The sequence below is a fragment of the Ornithodoros turicata genome, chromosome 4 (genome assembly GCF_037126465.1).
Source record: "Ornithodoros turicata isolate Travis chromosome 4, ASM3712646v1, whole genome shotgun sequence".
Taxonomy (NCBI): domain Eukaryota; kingdom Metazoa; phylum Arthropoda; class Arachnida; order Ixodida; family Argasidae; genus Ornithodoros; species Ornithodoros turicata.
Genome location: NC_088204.1, coordinates 28,059,150 through 28,072,899, shown reverse-complemented (window position 1 = coordinate 28,072,899; position 13,750 = coordinate 28,059,150). Strand labels below are relative to the sequence as shown.

The 13,750-nt window shown below is 43.9% G+C and overlaps 2 long non-coding RNA genes across 2 annotated transcripts; one reads left to right on the top strand and one right to left on the bottom strand.

Moving 5' to 3' along the window:
- Positions 1-3,536: 3,536 nt before the first annotated feature.
- Positions 3,537-4,981, bottom strand: LOC135392879 (uncharacterized). Its single transcript, XR_010422279.1, has 3 exons — positions 4,752-4,981; positions 4,335-4,450; positions 3,537-3,769 (listed from the first exon to the last, which is right to left on the bottom strand). It is a non-coding gene; the product is annotated as an uncharacterized LOC135392879 (long non-coding RNA).
- Positions 4,982-5,060: 79 nt separating this feature from the next.
- On the top strand, positions 5,061-6,451 carry LOC135392878 (uncharacterized). Its single transcript, XR_010422278.1, has 3 exons — positions 5,061-5,290; positions 5,765-5,852; positions 6,275-6,451. It is a non-coding gene; the product is annotated as an uncharacterized LOC135392878 (long non-coding RNA).
- Positions 6,452-13,750: the final 7,299 nt, after the last annotated feature.

The following is a 13,750-nucleotide window of genomic DNA, read 5'->3' as shown; positions in this document are numbered from 1 at the left end:
CTCGCGCTCCGTCAGGTACTTGCTCCTCTGAAATAAGGTTGCTGTAATGCACTCTTTCAGATGTACTTGTGTGTCCAGTGGCAGAAAAAAATATTTTGATAAGTAAACACGCTTATCGTGTATCAAGGAACGATCTCTCCGTGAATTTTTCGCCTAAAGTTTTTGTTAGTGCAAAGCGAGAAGCTTTTATTTTAGAATGCGGGGAAGCGGCCGTGAAGGGGGCTCCGCGTTGGCTGGACGGCTTGAATGTCTCCGTAAGCGTGGTGCTCTCGCAGTCAAGAAGCTATTCTCCTTTTTCTTTTTTTTATTTGCCATAAAACACGACACCCGAAGAAGCATAAAGGTTGTTATCCGACATCGTACAGGATGGTACGCGTATTTACATCACCGCCAACGCACGACCACGAGATGTACATTGATAATGGTTTGCATTGATCAGTATTAGTTCCCGGGAATACCTCGCAGTGTAGGGTAATGATGTCATTGGGCTGGTTAATCCGCATTTCCATTCTAGCTGTTGCACGAGAGCTTTGTCGCGTATGCACAGCGCTTTGGGAAACAGGAGCCTTTTGTCGTAACTGTGATGCATCCGCTGGGATAGAGAGTTCCATATTTCGCATGCAACCATACACGAATTTAATACCAAGGTACCAGAACGCACTTCTGTCACAGGTTTTGCACACGCGCGGTACAGGATTCAGTGCATGCACTTCCTGTTTCTCGAAGACGATTTTCATCTTGGTGTACCGGGGGGAGGGGGGAGGTAAAACAAATACCTTTTTTTTTTGTGGTGGTAAAATATCCGGTGCAACGCTTCGATCAGCATGCTTTGTACAGAAGTAACTTGAAACTGAACACCAAAGCGATAGTGTATAATGTAGAAGTAATGTGTTGTTCAAGATTTCAGTGTTCGTCAACATAAATTAGAGCCTAGATCCCGACTTTATTTTGCAGTTCCCAAAAGCTAGCGATTGCCATGCACGACAAGATATAAGAAACTAAGTGCCAGAACCTTCGGAACCGCACCGTGTCTCATCATCAGAGCGTCCCGCCCCTCCTTGCACTCACACACACAAAGGTCTCTTAACTGCTTGACACGTACGGAGATAAAACTTTCTCAGTCCCAGCTTATGCAACGACCCACATAACGCGCGATTCCGGAAAGATCGCATCCGGCGACTTTCGATTACACAGCTTCTAACTTTCTTTCTTCCCTCCTGACTTTCTTTCCTCCATACCACTCAAATGTGGCTTTTCGGAACAACGTTTGCTTCCTTTGGGGTATGTTAGCGTGTTAGCGCAGCGGTCAAAGTACGCGCGCACCACAGAGAGAAGGGCAGGATACCCGAGACGGTCGGGGGGAAGTGACAGAGGATTCTGCCGGAGGCATTCGACACTATACACCTTTGGCAATGTAAGACGTTTGTCTTACGTATTAAAGTTTCGTTTTGATTTTTCTTCTTCTTATTTCCGATTCCATTTTTATCGGACAGGCAGCTTCCATCTATGAGACAAAAACGAGGTAGCAGAAACCGAAAAAAAAAAGAAAAGAAAAAATAATTGTAGCTGACCAGAAAATATTAACTCGTTACTGGAAACACCGTTGTTTATGCTTATCAAAGAAACATTCGTTTTGAACGCTTTTTAGTAGAGTATTCGAGCACAAACGGCGCATTGCCGTGCAGGCGATTTCGCGTAGCTAGTACCCGAGCAGAGCCGTATATTAAAAGGGAGTCTGGCCATTGGGAGGAGTCACAAAAAGAGGGTCGACCTGTCAGTCACAGTCTCGCTCCTCTGATTGGTTTGCTTTTTACCAAGGGGGTCGCCATGACACCATACTGCCACCCAAAATGGCGTCGAAAGCAAACATAGTGAAGCGGGGACTTCGTGACAAAAAATTTTCACAGACTAACCTGATTTTACGTTGCAAATGTACATCCTAATATAAATTTCTCGGAAATCAGTTTCAACTTATGCTCATCCATCGATATCCAACTGAAAATAATACGTTTTGTCGCCGGTGTTAGGCCTAGTGGACACGGCGATCACAACGAAATCATAACAAAAACGGCGCTCTGCTGTACAATCTTATATTTAACAGCTGGATTTCATGGATATAAACATTCTTGTCTCTTATATTTCAACTATTCATGTAGATTTGTTTAAAAATCATACCGACAACAGAACGTGTCCCAGCAGGTGGTTCTGCCGGCAGCGGTACAACGACGGAAGCAGACGACAATTCCCGACGTGTCTTACGCTCCCCAGGTGGCGCTCATCAAATTTGCACCAACAATCCACTAGTTTTGCAGATTGCGAGAGGTATCCATTTCAATCCCATCCAATCCACTTGCCACCCAAAATGGCGCTGCCCATGTTGGATAAGGGGGCAAATAGTGAGGATAGGCTGATTGATAGCGCCCCATATTTCAAGACTTCATTGGTCGGAAAGCTGAAAAAGTGGGTGGAGCTTCAGGTATAGGCATGACCCATTAATGGCCAGACTCCCTTTTAATATACGGCTCTGTACCCGAGCAGAGCCGTATATTAAAAGGGAGTCTGGCCATTGGGAGGAGTCACAAAAAGAGGCTCGACCTGTCAATCACAGTTTCGCTCCTCTGATTGGTTTGCTTTTTACCAAGGGGGTCGCCATGACACCATACTGCCACCCAAAATGGCGACGAAAACAAGCACAGTGAAGCGGGGATTTCGTGACCAAAAATTTTCACAGAATAACCTGATTTTATGCTGCAAATGTACATCCTAATATAAATTTCTCGGAAATCAGTTTCAACTTATGCTGATCCATCGATATCTAACTGAAAATAATACGTTTTGTCGCCGGTGTTAGGCCTCGTGAACACGGCGATCACGACGAAATCATAACAAAAACGGCGCTGTGCTGTACAATCTTATTTTTAACAGCTGGATTTCATGGATATAAACATTCTTGCCTCTTATATTCCAACTATTCATGTACATTTGTTTAAAAATCATACCGACAACAGAATGTGTCCCAGTAGGTGGTTCTGCCGGCAGCGGTACAACGACGGAAGCAGACGACAATTCCCGACGTGCCTTACGCTCCCTAGGTGGCGCTTATCAAATTTGCGACCAACAATCCACTACTTTTGCAGATTGCGAGAGGTATCCATTTCAATCCCATCCAATCCACTTGCCACCCAAAATGGCGCTGCCCATGTTGGATATGGGGGCAAATAGTGAGGGTAACATCTCATTACGGCCCGAGTCTCATTACGGCCGAAGTCTCATTACGGCCGAAAGTCTCATTACGGCCGAAAATCCTTTAATCCCCAAGTGTCTCGTTACGGCCAAAGTCTCAATACGGCCGAAGGTAGTCTCATTACGGCCGAAGATGTCTCATAACGGCCAAAAAGAAAAAAAGAAGCATCCACCATAGTAGCTCTGTATACTGTGTTTTATGCTTCCCAAAATGTGTCCGAGGCGGTGTGCCCCCACAGCTTGTGTCACACACAATGGTTCATGCACACAATATTGCGACAGTGTTTCATGCATCCCTCGTGAAAAATGTTTTTATTGTCATATGTGTCACACGATATTTGTATGTGTTACGCCATTTTCTCTCAGTATTCAAGCAACATCCTACTCGTTGGTTCTGTGAGCAAACTGTGTGTGTGTGTGTTCTGAAAAGTACTCCACAAGGGAGCCCACTGGGAGCTCCAGGAGTCACATGACCTATGACCATGATCTTCTCCCCTACTAGCTGCCTTCTACAATTTACATCCACCTGAAATTTACAAAAAAGTACATAAGCCACTGAACAAAATGACATATGCTCTTGTTTGATGATGACTATAAGACATATGCTGTCAAGCAGACTTTTTTTTTCATATATTCGAAACATACTCAAGAATTATGGATAACAATGACAATTACGTCATAATAATGCAGCTGCATAGCCAGGAAACTATTTCAGGAGGTGTTTTATGAGGCTTGACATGGGGTGGAGGAGTCCCCCTCGTCAGTGCTTTATCCAGACCCCCCCTAACTTTTTTGCCTGTGCACCCCCTACAGGGGGTGCCCTTGCGATTTCAGCTTCAGATACGTCTGTAATGATATGTTAAGCTGTAATGACGTAACTATTCCAACAATTGTTTCCAACACCCTTCTCGTGCTTGGGATTCTGGATAAACCACTACCCCTCGTTCATTTTCGTGGGGCACTACATTAGAGCTTATGCCACTGCACTGATGTCACAATGTTAAAAGTGTGTGTCACTCTGCGGATTCGGAATTCCTCTAAGCTACAATATGTAAATTCAGAATATCCGAAGGGTAAACATCATATGTTACCTGCAGGCTTCATGCTGAAACGAGTGTACGCAAAACACTTCCGCCGTGGTGAGCGACGCCGTTAGTGTAATCATACACGCAAGACAATTGCGGGCACATGGAGTAGTGGCAGCAACCTGAAAACGATACATTTTCTTGTTACATATGAGTAATCAAAAATATACATTCCCACATGTTTCGTTTTGTCGTTTATAGGAAGCGCTAGTAAGGGAACAGCACTTGGTTGGTCACATGCAAGCCACAATGCGAGAGGTGCCGATATTTCGATTACGCGATCAAAAATTAAAAGTCTAGAACCATGCACACTTCCCCATGCAACTACTTCCCCAGCATCGTGAGACATGACACCCATGACATGACACCATGTATTCACGTACAGTGTAATGATATGCAGGAATGAAAAAGATGCCAACATACCTGTAATCCAGTGTCCCATAAGTTTGATTCGATTTTTTGGCAGCTACCATGAAGAGCAAATGCACGATTCACAAGTTTCGTTTCGCCATTTTCATTGTTGATTTCGCAAGCGTCGAGCAATCCCACGTGACCTCCTTTGGATCAGTGAAAAGTGAAAATTACTCGCGTCATGAACATATATGTTCATCTCAGCGCAAATCACGTTTTGCATGCTATAGAAGGAGGGGGGATCAATACTCTTCCTTTCGTGTTTTGATATCTTGTTGTTTTGCTACTCTCACTTCGGTGTTCGGATGGTGTCTAGCAACGTTGGGTACCTCGTTTCTTGTGTGTGTGAGCGAGTGGTTGCTGTTTACGATGTGTTCATATATCGCTTTGTAGTGCTGTAATGTGCAAATTAGCGGACTTTATAGCGGCTCTCTATTTTCCGTCGTTGTCTTTCGAGCAGCGCCTGTTGTTCCGGTAAAAATCGAGTTGAATGAATCGCCACAGCCCCAACGTATATCGCGCAGTGTTGACCAAGTCCAGCAGGAATTCTGGTGAGTAATGCTTTCGTAGGTTGTCTGGATTAGTAGTGTGCTGTCCACACATAGTTGGATTCTCATACGAGTAATTTAAATGAATCAAAACAGCCGAAGTGCCTGTAATAGATGTAACTCGGTATCTGTTCGTAGCTTTGCGTTGTTTCTAGTTGGTTGCGCGTTTAGGAACAACAAATTTATTCGAAGACGATAAGATACCGATAATGCATCACCGTACAGCAGCATTTACTCGTATCATTGTGAGCCATATTTCATTTGTTAAAATTTGTCGTCGTATTTCTTCAAAAATAAAAGCGCAAGTCGGCGTACTTGAATTGATCTCCAAGAACTGCTTACGTCGAACGTCTGCAAATGTTGTACTTATGTGCCTTCGCGCACCATAGTAGGCACAAAGCATATCTGATTAGAATAAATACTTCAAGAGGAAGTCATTCAAATACATTGTTATTTATAGCTGGTTTTCCATTCCAGGCATGGTATGTGGCTGCACGAAGGATTCCGAAAAAGAAAAACAACATGGCTAATAGGATGTTGCTGCCCAGGGAGTCCTGGCGAAGAGGTGAGCTGTTAAGATCATCATAAGGTTCTGTTGTGAAGTGAGAAATTTTGTAGTAGTGCACGAATTAACATTCGTGCACTACTTTTATAAAAAAGAAACCAGAAATGGAAAGTCATGCATGCATCATTTCATGAATTGTAATGTATTACTATTTGATATTCACATGTTTCCATTAAGGGAATGAACTACTGAACCTATATTCATATCATGGTCATGCTCTGTGTTTACCTGGAAGTCACATTTTTAAGGCTTGTCATTCTTTTGTCTAAATGAATATTTATGTTAACCTTGTATGAAAGAGCAGACACGTATCAACACGTGTGCAGCTTGTGCACATTAAAACGAGCCATGTAGAGACAAATGCTTGTTGTTGTTTTTTTAAATATTCTAGCCTATTCATGGTTGCTCATCGCTTCTTGCAGGTTTACTCATTCCAGAAGCAAGAATTGTATCATTGTAAGGCGAATGGAAATAAACTGACATCGACTGAGATAGGTGCTCTGTCATGGCCAATGACTGTAGGATGGCTCCAAAAGCGTCACAACAAAGCCAATATTCATCTAGCTCTCTACAAGTAGCTAACTCCACATAGTAGCCTACTTCACAGCCTACACTACCTTGTGGGAGTACACATTACACAATATGTTGCATTGTGCTGTGGTATAACAACATACCGTTTGTCTCGCAATATGTGTATAAAAATATGATAAGGGCCCTAAGGGCACAGTGCATGGCTTATACCCTGCTGAATATATATCCATACCTGGCTGCGACATTGCATATCAATGCAGGTTACAATACACATGTTGACATTTGGCCGTTATGAGACATCTTCGGCCGTTATGAGACATCTTCGGCCGTAATGAGACTGCCTTCGGCCGTATTGAGACTTTGGCCGTAATGAGACACTTGGGGATTAAAGGATTATCGGCCGTATTGAGACTTTCGGCCGTATTGAGACATCGGCCGTAATGAGACTTCGGCCGTAATGAGATACAATCATAGTGAGGATAGGCTGATTGATAGCGCCCCATATTTCAAGACTTCATTGGTCGGAAAGCTGAAAAAGTGGGTGGAGCTTCAGGTATAGGCATGACCCATTAATGGCCAGACTCCCTTTTAATATACGGCTCTGTACCCGAGCAGAGCCGTATATTAAAAGGGAGTCTGGCCATTGGGAGGAGTCACAAAAAGAGGCTCGACCTGTCAATCACAGTTTCGGTCCTCTGATTGGTTTCCTTTTTATCAAGGGGGTCGCCATAACACCTTACTGCCACCCAAAATGGCGACGAAAACAAACGCAGTGAAGCGGGGATTTCGTGACAAAAAAATTTCACAGACTACTCTGATTTCACGCTGCAAATGTACATCCTCATATACGTTTCTCGGAAATCAGTTTCAACTTACGCTCATCCGCCGATATCTAACTGAAAATAATACGTTTTGTCGCCGGTGTTAGGTCTAGTGAACACGGCGATCATAATGAAATCATAACAAAAACGGCAGTGTGCTGTACAATCTTATATTTAATAGCTGGATTTCATGGATATAAACATTCTTGCCTCTTATATTCCAACTATTCATGTAGATTTGTTTAAAAATCATACCGACAGCAGAATGTGTCCCAGCAGGTGGTTCTGCCGGCAGCGGTACAACCACTGATCTCGATTGTAAAAGGCTGGATCGCGGATAGGGAGCGCGAGCGTGAAGAAACCGGCCGCCATCTTACGGTGCCCACAACAGTCGCCGCAGCGATCATGGCAACTTCTTGCAATTACGGTCGTACCAACCGTACTGGCAATGTTACAGGGCCTAAATTTATACAGGTGAGTCACTCTTCATCAAGGAATAAATAGGCGTCCATTCTGTACATTTATTTGACCATTATGAAGTGTTTTTTTTGCCCAAAACGAGCACTGGATGCAGGTTGCTTGATCGCTCTTCCGACGTTCAATCGAGCACATTTCCATTTTACCCGGCGGCAAATACAGTTTGAGTGCATAATATGCTTGAAAGAACATGTTACACTACACAGGTAGTGTTGTCATCAATATATGTGCGAACACTCGAGCGCTTTTTTGCATGCATTGCTAGCATGGTACACGGTGTTCTCTGCGGAAGCAAGTGCCACATTCATTTCTTTGAATTACCTTCGCGCACAAGTTCGGTATTACATCATAATAAGACCACGATTGTCACATTTTTTCATGTATTGGTATTGTTTTGTGCCTTGGTTTGATTTGTGACAAAGAATCCTACGTAACGGTGGTGTGGCGCGACTTGAATAACGCCTTTGTGTCTCAGCTGTATCGTCATCTTGTTACGATAGTAATAATTTGTAGCGTGTCGTGCTATTTGTAGCAGTTTTAAGGCAAAATTGGTCTCTCAATACAGGTTTCGTCATGAGGGCTGCCCAGTGAATAATCTGTGCAGTGTGATACGGCTGGGTGTACAGGTAAGTATCACGTTCCTCATCCACTGGTTTCGACTTCACAGGAAGGAACAACCTCAGTGCACGCACTGTGGTTAGACTCTCTCAGTTTTGCATATTTTCTTACATGTTCACATCAGAAACACACCTTACACTTTAGGCTCGTTCACCCAGCAATATAATAATTAGAGATTATAATTCTTTTTAGAAGAGTTCCCCATATTCTTTTTAGAATAGTTTTTAATCTTTTTAATTATTAGAAGATACAGGGATTGTAAACCATGTTTTAAACTGATGTTTTAACATTTGTCCAATGCATTTATTAAACAACATATTCATTTTTAACTGGTTGCACCCAAACCAATGTTCTGATGTATTATTTCCTTTGTTGTCGATGCACCATAAAAATTGGAATAATCATCATCAATGCAGGTTACTTCACAGCTGCCTCGACATACTCAAGAAATGGGTGCAGAACCTGCGTAATGCCCACAAACTTTGATTACCGCAGCACGTCCAGAAAGTATGTGTCACATGGGATTTTTAAATGTATTCACAGCAGGGTGTCGAACCGCAAAAAATACGGGTTCGGTTCGGGTTCGGGTTCGCGTTGTTTTGATTTCGTTCCGGTTCAGTTCCGGTTCGGCCACGCCAAAAACCGAACCGGTTCGCAAACCGGTTCGCAGCCCCGAACCGGTTCGCGAACCGGTTCAACGCTTCCGTTTTATATGTTCCATAAAACTGCTTTTATCAGGAAATGCGTGGCTAATAGCTTACTGCTGTTGTCTGCATTGACGTCTTTAGCGGTGAGGTAGCTCTTTAGCGAGAGAAATAAGAAATGGATGAACACTTATTGCAAATAGAGTCCACGCTGATGAAGTGGTGTTGTCCCGCTACTTTCTGTTCCCAAAATCTCTTTTTCACACGCACAGTGCCAGCAAGATAAACTTAGAGGAAGCCTAATAAGATGGACAGCGTAAGATAGACGACAGTACTTGCCGGCACACTGCCTTCGCAGCGTGAATCGATCTGAAACCGTACTGAAGCATGTCGAAAATAAGCCTGCCAGCCTTACTCTGTCCAAGCTCACAGCAGTGTACTAGTTAATCCACCTCACAAAGGCAATGTATCACGACACAACTGCACTACCAATAAGCAGAACCACATTTACTTTTCAAACCACGACCAATCAAACAGGCACCGTTCTGCGTACGCTCCTTCTCCACTTCTCATGTTTCTGACTTGTTTAATTTTTACTGCTCTCGTGTAAAAAGAAATCTTGGGCGCTTATTTGATCACATATTCGTCGTGTAGAGCTACATAACTGGCCTACTCCATTCCTGTTGCATTCGTCCGCGTGGCACCTCGTCTCTGAAGAGTAGACGCCGCATCATCGCGTGCGTGGGGCGCCAGCCGCGGCGCTCACAAGGACAACTGCGCTTCAACATGTTAAAAAGATGCTGAAAGTATACTTACTATACGTCGTCGTCTGACTGCTAGGTGAAAATTTCTGAAATCCATGATATAGGCGCGTGATGATGATACCGATGTGTCTTCGTTCGGGGATAGAGAGGAACTCTTGTGCTGACTTCTATGTCCGAACCGTTTTGTTGCGAACCGGTTACCGCTATTATTTTTTATGGTTCTGCTCCGGTTCGGGTTCAGCAGTGTTCTGAAAATTTCGGTTCGGGTTCGGTTCCGGCAAAAATAACGGTTCGGGTTCGGGTTCGGTTCGACACCCTGATTCACAGTATATAATACCTTGTATTAACTGTTGTAGATCTAAGCCGTCTCTACAGTACACTCTCAGAAATTAAAACCGTGAGAACCGTGATAATTGTTTCAGTTAATAGGCATGCACATATATGCTATAAGAAGAAAATTATTTCTTGAGAATGCACTTCTCTGGCTACTGGTGTTGTTTACATCTACTGTTGATCACATTCATTTATCACATATTATATTCTTATATATTATTATTATATTAACACATATTTGATCACATTAAATTCAAAATTCATCATATATAAGAAAATACCATGAGGGAAGTTGCTATTCGTTGCTCATTCTAACCTAAAATTGAGTGCTACAAATTTAGAGAGAGTACCTGTCCATTGTCATTCCTAAAATATATATTGTCATTGTAGCAAGGTCATAAAACAATAAATGTAGTCTTTTGTGACCTCCCTGCACGTTCACTGTATCCTGAAACGCATAAGTGCAAGAAATAACTTGAATAAACTTGATGTTGTATAAACTTGATATAAAATGTTGAATAATATAATGTATGATATAAAATGTTGAATAAACTTGAACTTGTATATTCTCTTTACTCACCATCAGTGACCTTCTTTACAAAAGCGTATCGTGTTAGATATTTTTTGTTTACGTTTCACAGACGGGGTACACGAGGGCCAAAATGACAAAATCACAACTGTTTCGAGCTCCAAATCGTCCTGCTGCAATTATCCTGTTGCAGATCATACGTGTGTAGTGCAAGAAGGCCCTTGCACATCAAAATGTAAGATGGGAGTCACAGTTAATGCAAAGTGGTTCCTATGAGAGACTTCGATGCTGAACAAAATTGTGCAAACTGCGGAAGGTGCCATAGAAGATATTCAGAAAGCGTGTCTGGTCTCACAACGGTGCTACGACGCTCTCTTTTAGATGACGATGATACTCATTGGAGTTTCAGATGTGCAGCTGCATTTTTTCGAACGTGCTCCACATAACAAGCATGACAAAGTCAGCACTGGATAGCAGGCCCCCGTTCCTAAGCAGCTTTGCTCACGCTGCAGTTGTATTCAGCAAAAGCATGTGAGTACTCGAGAAGGACATTCAGTTTGGCACAACTGCGCCTGCAATAAATCAGAACAAATGAAGGAAGAAACAAACAAACATAGAAGGGCTGTACTTCAAAAAGAGGTAAGTCTTGTGTCTCAAGGAGGTGTTACCACTTTTAAGTAACTTAATTGATTAAGCTTACATCACTACCTGATTAACTGTCCTAACGAGCGTGTTCTAATTGCGTGAAGCAATTAAATCACGCTCACAACGTATTTGGGCTGCTTCGGTGTGTCCATATTTGCGAGGCAAAGCACCGCAGTCGTTCACTAAAAGACACTTTCTGCGGCGGTGCTTAATACAAATCATACGAAACCGATACACGGCTAAAACAACGGCTGTGATTCTACAGAACGATCTCTTTCTGCCATGCGAGTATATCCTTTCCCGGACCGTTCTTTATGGAACAATTTTTGTCCAGAACGCAGCACGGGATATTACATACATGGTGGTTGTTAACCTCACATCGTTTCTTGTTGAAATATTGGCTGGGAAACGTACTGTAGTACAATACCCAGTGCTGCACTGCTGTGAGGGTCTAGTTTCGGAATGCAAAACATAACGTAATTAAGAATCGAACGGCAGGACACCTGTGAAACACTGTTAGGATACATCAGTATACTGGCACCTTACAAAATTGTGTGATGACAAGCAACGATCAACGCCTGCAGCGCTATAAATACTCACAATCTCCGTTGCCTCCCATTGTTTTCTATGGGCGCACACTGCGCTTTAGGGCCTCCCAACATGGCGGCCCGAATGCACGCCTCTCCCCCGCGAGCCCCTCTCCCATGCGCCATCCAGCCTTTATACATAGAGATCAGTGGTACAACGACGGAAGCAGACGACAATTCCCGACGTGCCTTACGCTCCCTAGGTGGCGCTCATCAAATTTGCACCAACATTCCACTACTTTTGCAGATTGCGAGAGATATCCATTTCAATCCCATCCAATCCACTTGCCACCCAAAATGGCGCTGCCCATGTTGGATATGGGGACAAATAGTGAGGATAGGTTGATTGATAGCGCCCCATATTTCAAGACTTCATTGGTTGGAAAGCTGAAAAAGTGGGTGGAGCTTCAGGTATAGGCATGACCCATTAATGGCCAGACTCCCTTTTAAAGGGACTATGAAATTTCCCGAACCCCCATACTTTTTTTCGATGGAAACTGTTCTTCCCGCAGAGAAACTAATATGCCACAAATTTTTCCGGACGAAATCGCTCCACTCTGCGAGGAGCGCGCGCTGGAAATGTCTCTTCCGCGTTCCTCCTCTCCCGCGCATATTTCCCTGCCGATGGTGTAACTGTACGGACCGCACTTCGGTTCCCCGTTACGTCACCGGTGTTGCACAATGGCAAGTAATGCCGCGAGCTCGCGCTGCGGCTGCCGCCACTGCCGAAACCTGCCGATCACACGAAAGCTGCTGTCATGGAGATTTCCACTCCCGATGAACGCATACGCGGGATCCTTCGGCGCATGCTCCTGGCGGGATTCCTCGGCTCGGCGGCACGTCACGATGACGTGTTGCTGAGCCGGCCGTGGTCGCGTCAAGTTGCCCGTTGTGTCTCCGCTCGGCAGCTCGCCACGGCGCGGCGCTAGCTGTCCTCCCTTTGTCGCTCCGTTTAAATTCGCTCCCGAGAAATCCGCTCGCGCGACGAAAGTAAAATTTCGGTTCTAGACTCAGAAAAATGTCTTCTTTCGAACGAAACGAAGAAAAAAATCGTTTCATAGTCCCTTTAATACACTGATCTCTATGTATAAAGGCTGGATCGCGCATGGGAGAGGGGCTCGTGGGGGAGAGGCGTGCCTTCGGGCCGCCATGTTGGTGGGCCCTAAAGTGCTGTGTGCGCCCATAGAAAACAGTGGGAGGCAACAGAGATTGTGAGTATTTATTGCGCTGCAAGCATTTGTCGTTGTTTGTCATCACACAATTTTGTAAGGTGCCAGTATACTGATGCCAGTATACTGGTGCCAGTATCCTAACAGTGTTTCACAGGTGTCCTGCCGTTCGATTCTTAATTACGTTATGTTTTGCATTCCGAAACTAGACCGTCACTGCAGTGCAGCGCTGGGGATTGTACTACAGCACGTTTCCCAGCCAATATTTCAATAAGAAACGACTTGAGGTTAACAACAACCATGTATATAATATCCCGTACTGCGTTCTGGACAAAAACTGTTCCATAAAGAACGGTCCGGGAAGAGATATACTCGCATGGCAGAAAGAGATCGTTCTGTAGAATCACAGCCGTTGTTTTAGCCCTGTATGCGTTTAGTATGATTTATATCAAGCATCGCCTTAGCACGAGTCTCTTAGTAAACGACAGCGGTGCTTTGCCTCGCAAATATGGACACACCGAAGCAGCCCAAATAATTACTTCACGCAGTTAGATCACACTCTTTAGGACAGTTAATCAGGTATAGTGATGTAAGCTTAATCAATTAAGTTACTTAGAAAGTGGTAACACCTCCTTGAGACACAGGACTTATCTCTTTTTGAAGTACAGCCCTTCTATGTTTGTTTGCTTCTTCCTTTATTTGTTCTGATTATTTGCAGGCGCGGTTGTGCCAAACTGAATGTCCTTCTCCAGCGCTCATATGCTTTTGTTGGATACAACT